This window comes from Octopus bimaculoides, chromosome 26, assembly GCF_046866305.1.
Source record: "Octopus bimaculoides isolate indiv1 chromosome 26, ASM4686630v1, whole genome shotgun sequence".
Taxonomy (NCBI): Eukaryota; Metazoa; Mollusca; class Cephalopoda; order Octopoda; family Octopodidae; genus Octopus; species Octopus bimaculoides.
Genome location: NC_142953.1, coordinates 17,095,872 through 17,103,332, shown reverse-complemented (window position 1 = coordinate 17,103,332; position 7,461 = coordinate 17,095,872).

The following is a 7,461-nucleotide window of genomic DNA, read 5'->3' as shown; positions in this document are numbered from 1 at the left end:
TTTGGCAACAGAATTAACTACATACACCAAGAACTATCACATAACATAACATCCGGTGGGGGGGTGGTAGTGGTGGTGGTGAGGGTTTTTTTTTTTTAGTGGGGCGTGTAATTGTAACGGTGGGTATGGTGGTGGTAATAACAATGAACTAAAACAGTGGTGGTGGTGGTGGTGTTGCTGGTGGTGGTGGTGTTGCTGGTGGTGGTGGTGTTGCTGGTGGTCGCAGCGGTGGTGCCGGGTGGGTAGATGAGGGGTGGGGTGCATGATAATGCACGGTGCTAGTAGTGTGTGTGTGTGTGTGTGTGTGTGTGTGTGGTGATGGTAGTGGCCTCAGTGGTGGTGGTGGTGGTGGATGGTGGTGGTGGTGATGGTGTTGGGTGGTATTGAAGATACTTCAACTCCTTGACAATGCCATGCAGAGAGACATACAGTATCTTCTTTTGTTTTTTGTTTTTATTTGTTTTTTTTTATATCATTGTTGGAGGGGGGGGGACTGTTTCTATTATTTATTTTTTTTTCAAAGAGGCTAGAGATGACCAATTCTTTGACCAATTCTTTGACCAATTCTTTCACTGTAGCAACAGCAACAGCAGCAGCAGGTGTGAGCCCATGAGAATGCCTCTGTGTGATTGCATGACTTCCTAGAAATAGCAGCCAAATTTCACTTCAATCAGACATACACAATTGTAAAAAAAAAAAAAAAGATGCATTGAATGATATAGTCCTAAATACACTATTCTTGTAAACTAGATGAGGTGGTCACAACAGGAACAGCTTTGTACTTAAGTTTTCATGATCAAGACTGACCCAGGACTAAACAACAACATGGCAAAGCACTATATAGTTGCTTGATTTGCTAGAAATAGCAGCAAATCTTCTTTAATTAACAAACTACCAATTAAAAAATAGGAAGGACACATTAGTTAATATAATCCTAGATACACCAGGTCTGAATAAAGGATGGGATGGCCACAACAGGAACATCTCTGTTAAATGAGTATGTGTGTGTATATATGTGCATGCATGCTTGTGAGTGTATGTGTGCACACATGCAAGTATTTGTGTGTATACACCCAATTCCCCCTGCCCCTTTTTTTCTTCCCTTAAATGACTCATTCACTGTTCACATCCGGTGCATGATTCTAAGTATTGTTCATGCACACTTTTAGCTACATTTTCTATGGAATTGTAATGCACCTGAGCACGATAGACAATAAGTTCATTATTATTATTATTATTATTATTATATAAAGGATTGAGGTAACTCCTCCAGAAGATATGGAGCCAAAATTAAAAGAAGAGTGCCATTGTGAAGATACACGAGATGTCGAAATACCGTTCACTAGATGACAATGGCACTCTTCTTTTGATTTTGACTCTATATCTTCAGGAGGAGTTACCTCAATCCTTTCTATATTAACCAAAATGAAGTAGATTGACAAATTTATTTTTTGAACCTGTTGAAGACACACAAGATGTCAAAATATCGTTCACTAGATGACAATGGCACTCTTCTTTTAATTTTGACTCTTATTATTATTATTATTATTATTATTATTATTATTATTATTAAAGGTGGTGAGCTGGCAGAATTGTTAATACGTTAGATGAAATGCTTAGCAATATTTCACCTGTCGTTACATTCTGAGTTCAAATTCCGCCAAGGTCAACTTTGCCTTTCATCCTTTCAGGGTTGATAAATTCCCATATTTTAACCCTTTTTTGTCAAAAATTAGGTTAAAAAATATGGGAGTTTCTTAAACATGGATAGTATTATAATCCCTTACAAAACCTTTATTCCAAATTTTAAGCCCCCAAAATTAAGGGTTTCCTTATACATGAGGGTCCCTTATACAGGTTAAAATATGGTAAGTACTAGTGAAAACACAGGGGTCGATGTAATCAACTAGTCCCCTCCCCCAAACTTTGAGGCCTTGTGCCTCCAGTACAAAGGACTATTATTATTATTATCATCATTATTATTATTATTATTATTGAAAGCAGTGAGCCAGCGGAATCATTAGCATGCTGGACAAAATGCTTAACGGCATTTTGTCCAGTTTTATGTTCTGAGTTCAAATCCTACTGAGGCCAACTTTGTCTTTCACCCTTTCAGGGTTGATAAAATAAATATCAGTTGAACGCTGCGAGTTGATATAATCAACTTACCTCTCCCCTGAAACTGCTGGCCTTGTGCCAAAATTTGAAACCATCATTATCATTATTATTTTATTATTAGTAGTAGTAGTAGTAGTAGTAATAGCGGTGGTGGCGGCGGCGGCAGCGGCAGCAACAGTACTAGTAGTTGCAGTATTTCCTTGTCTTGACCTTCTATGATAATTGTTAACGAACATCCTCATCACACAAGCGATGTACTTTGTTTCCATTCATCCCTGGAAACATGTCTGGTTATGGGGAACCATTAGCTTGCATTGACATTGCTTGAAAAGAGGTAAAGGTTGGCAACTGGAAGAGCACCCGACCATAGAAAATTTTTCTCAGAAAATTCTGTCTGATCCCCCCCGCCCCCGTGTAAGCATGGAAAAAATGGAACATTGGAATGATAACGATGATGATGACAACATATATTTAAACATACGGAAAGTGGCACAGTTTTATAAATAGAAAGCACTCACACAGTGTGTGTGTGTGTGTGGTGTGTGTGTGTGTGTGGTGTGTATGTATGTGTGTATATATGTGTATACATACATGTGTGCATGTATATATGTATACATACATGTGTGTGTGTGTACACACACACACTGGTGAGAAAGAGAAACTGATAGAAGAGAAAGCGGATGCTACACACACACAAATTCTAATTACAAAGCTCATTAGGAGAGACAAGATCATAATTAGCTTAGCCTGTATCAGAAACAACAATTATATTATTTATTTATTTTGGTAACTATCATCATCACACTCACCATTGTCACCACCAACACCACCATCACCACCATCACCACCACCACATATCTATCAGTGCTGCCACCAACACCAGGACCACTCCAAGTGCTATCCTCAAACCTCATTATCCCAAAACTAAATACACATCACTGGAAAATTTACTGCAGCCACAATTAATAGATCATTACAAACATACACTACATGCATATATAAACACACAAAACAAAGCAATGGTCCTTCCAGAGGTAGAGGCTGATAAAGCTGGTTTCTTGGATTCTCTGGCCTATATATTTGTATAATCCCTTGCTGGACATGATGCTAGTTTGTTGCAGGATTATTTATATTCACCAGGTGAGTGGACCAAAAGAACAACATGAAATGAAGTGATTTTCTCAAGAACACAATGCATCACCCAGTCAGGGAATTGAAATCACAATCTTATAATGATGACTGTAATACCCTAACCCAGCATTTCTCAACCAGGGTTCTCCAAAACCCCGGGGTTCTGCAAAAAGGTTCCTAGGGGTTCCGTGAGAGTGAGATGAACTAATGCTAATTTCATGATGGTAATATTACTAAACATGCACAACATATTATTGGTTATTGTAATATTGTAATATAGACATCATCCTATCTAACCTATTATGTTATCAAAAATAAAATAACAACCATTGGGGATATATTTAGTGATGTCTGTAATTTATGGATCCTCTGTTGTGTACATACATCAATGACTGATGCATCAGACCCCAGTTTGTGTCCAGATGGCCAGCTAGCTACCCCCATGGCTCTCCTCTTTTGTTCCACAGCCATCTTGAGGCCCTCTCTGCCGCATCAGTGGTACTGTGGATGGCCTTCCTCCCCCTCACTTCCTCGATGCCCAAACTGCTGAAGGCTCTTGTCAGGGACCGGGCTGCGAAACCCCTGCATCCAACCTCCACTGGGAGACACCTTGCTCTCCAACCAGCCTGCATACTTGGATATATTTAGTGATGTCTGTAATTTATGGACACCCTATATATACATATATATATATATATATATATATATATATATATCGCTCACGTTTTGGAATGCTGCTATATTTCATGTTGAGAACAATTTAGGTCTTAATAGACACAAGATGTGATCTATTTCTAGCGCATTAATTGTCCACGTTAGTGGTCAACGTTATTTTTTTTAAATGTACCTTAATCCCCTGAGATTGCAGACAATATTTCTGAATATCTTTGATTCTTTAGATGTGCTGGCCTCCTGATAATTAATCAATATTAATTAATATATGATTAATTACCAGATTTTATAATAATATTATATAGATAGATAGATAGATATATATATATATATACATATATGTGAAGTACAATGAAAATAACATGTGAAAGATATGGCATATAATTTTTTTGTTCAGGGATTCCTTGAGACATATGATTTATTTTAAGGGTTACACAAGGGTAAAAAGGTTGAGAAACACTGCCCTAACCACTGAGCCACACGCCTCCACCTGCATGCATGCATGCATGCATACATATATACATATAACATATTTTTTACACACACATGTGCATGTGTGTGTATGCATTTATAAGAAAATGAGATGACAAAGAAATAAACAATTATTCTATGAACTCCATTAGCTTACAGTTGTTTCTGCTAATAAGATGCAGTGGACTCATAGTTGAGTGCTTGAGCAACACCTTATATATATATATATATATATATATATATATATATATATACACTCTTTACTCTTTTATTTGTTTCAGTCATTTGACTGCGGCCATGCTGGAGCACCGCCTTTAGTCAAGCAAATTAACCCCAGGACTTATTCTTTGTGAGCCTAGTACTTATTCTATAAACTCTTTTGCCAAACTGCTAAGTTACAGGGATGTAAACACACCAGCGTCGGTTGTCAAACGATGGTGGGGGAAAAACACTGACACACAAATACATAAACTGGGGTTGGACAAAACAAATGGAAACACCTAGCATCATAATTTTGAAATATCTGTAAAACCGTCAAAATCTTGTTTACTTTAATGCTTTTTGGTTTATTATTAGTGTTGCTTAATATGTTTTGCTAAAATTGCTGTTTCTTTTCAGATATCATTAGAAAAAGGTAATTAAAATTCATTAAAATGACAGATCTATCAGACTTTCATGAAAACAGCTGAAATGCCTGGCGTATCAAAAAGTACTGTCTCGAAAGTAATGACAGCCTTTGAGAAAGAGGGAAAAACCTCCTTGTCACAACAAAACTCCGGAAGAAAACCAAAACTTTCAGATAGGGACCATCGGACTCTTATGTGAATTGTCAGAAAGGATCACAAAAGTACAGCTGCCAAAATTACTGCAGAGCTTAATGACCACCTCGAGAAGCTAGTCTCCACAAGAACTGTTCGCCAGGAGCTGCACAAAGCCGGATTTCACAGGAGGGCTACAATCAGAAAACCACTACTTTCAAAAACAAATGTTTCAAAGCATTTAGAGTGGAGTAAAAACCTACAGAATTGGTCCCAAGAGCAGTGGAAGAACATTATTTTCTCAAACAAGTCATCCTTTACCTTATTTCCAACCACCAGTCAAGTATACTTGTGAAGACAGCCAAAAGAAGCATTTGAACCAGACTGCCTTCTTCCAACTGTTAAACATGGAGAAGGATTTGTGATGATTGGGGGGGGGGGGGGGCTATATCTTGGAAATCTGCCAGCCCAATGGTTTCCCTTCATAGCAGAATTAATAGTAAAGACTATTTAAGCATTTTATCTGATCAAATTCATCCTATGGATGCGGAATTGTTTCCAGAGAGAAACGCAATCTTTTAGGATGATAATGCACCATTTCACACAGCTAAAGTTGTTACTGAATGGCACGAGGAACATTCTAGTAAAGTTGAACATCTTATGTGGCCACCACAGTCCCCAGATCTCAATATTATTGAACATTTATGGTGCAGTTTAGAAAAACAAGTAATGAGTCAATATCCTCCACCATCATCACTACAAGAACTGGAGACTGTTTTAGCTGAAGAATGGACAAAAATTCCTTTGGAAACAATTCAAACTTTGTACAAGTCCATACCTCATAAAATTCAAGCTGTAATTACTGCCAAAGGTGGTCCTACCCCATATTAAAATAAATTTGTTTGAAATTTTAAGGTGTTTCCATTATTTTGTCCAATCCCTGTATATATACATAAAAATATATACAATGGGCTTCTTTTCAGTTTCCAGCTACCAAATCCACTCACAAGTCTTTGGTCAGCCCGAGGCTATAGTAGAGGATACTTGCCCAAGGTGCCATGCAGTGGGACTGAACCCAGAACCATGTGGTTGGGAAGCAAGCTGCTTACTACACAGCCACTCCTGCACCTAGATATATCTATAAAAGCCAACGCGCCCTCTCCACTTGAAAGTGTTTTTTTTTTGTCTTGCAAGTACTTGGTGACCCTGTCAGTGCAGGTGCCACTTAAAAGCATCCAGTCCACACTGTAAAGTGGATGGTGTTCGGAAGGGCGTCCAACTGTAAAAACCTTGCCAAAACTGACCTCATCTGCGCTTGTGTCATGTGAAAAACACTAAGTCCACTCTGCTGAGTGGTTGGTGTTAGGAAGGGCATCCAGCTGTAAAAATCCTACCAAAACAGTTACAGAACAGCTCTTGTGGAACCATCCCACTCATGCTACCATGGAAGACAGACTTTAAATGATGATGATGATTATGATATACACACACACATGCACATTGTTTGGAGTTCAATTCTCACTACTCAACAAGGCTAAGGTAGAAGACACTTGCCCAAGATGCCACGAAGTGGGACTGAACCCAGAATGCCTTCAACTTGGCTATGGGCTGACTAAATCCTTGTGTAGATTTGGAAGAAGGAAAATGAAAGAAACCCATCGCACGCATGTGTGTCTCCTCATCCTGTTATCACACAATAGCTTTAAACAAGCATCATTGTCATACAAGTGGTGTCTCCAATCTGCCTTGAAAACATGTCCAACTATGGGGAAATATTGTTTTGCTTGAAAACAAGTAAGGGATGGCAACGAGAAGACCATCCAACCACAGAGAATCTGCCCCAGGCAACCATTGGAAAGTGGACATTAAAATGATGATAATGATCACAACGATGATATATATATATATATATATATATATATATATATATACACACACACACACACTAGTATATAGCTTTTAAGCAACGGACCCTGAATGGGAAGATCTGCAAACAGATCTCTGACTTGTTTTGGAGAATTTGTTGCAATTGCTTCCTCCAGAGTCATCATATTCCAATGATGATCCTATTCGTTGCAAAAATAAGTTATGTAAAAAAAATTACCGAAAACAATCACAGTAATGAAAACTTCAGGATTGCAGGTCCATATACAGCCCGGAATGTTTTTAATTTACTCACGGAGTCAGCCTGATTCCAAAATGGTATGATATGTTGGGCTAAGGCCTCAAGGAGTAAAGTTGGAAAAGTGTGAAACACTGATATTCACATTCATCATATCATACACACACACACACACACACACATATATTA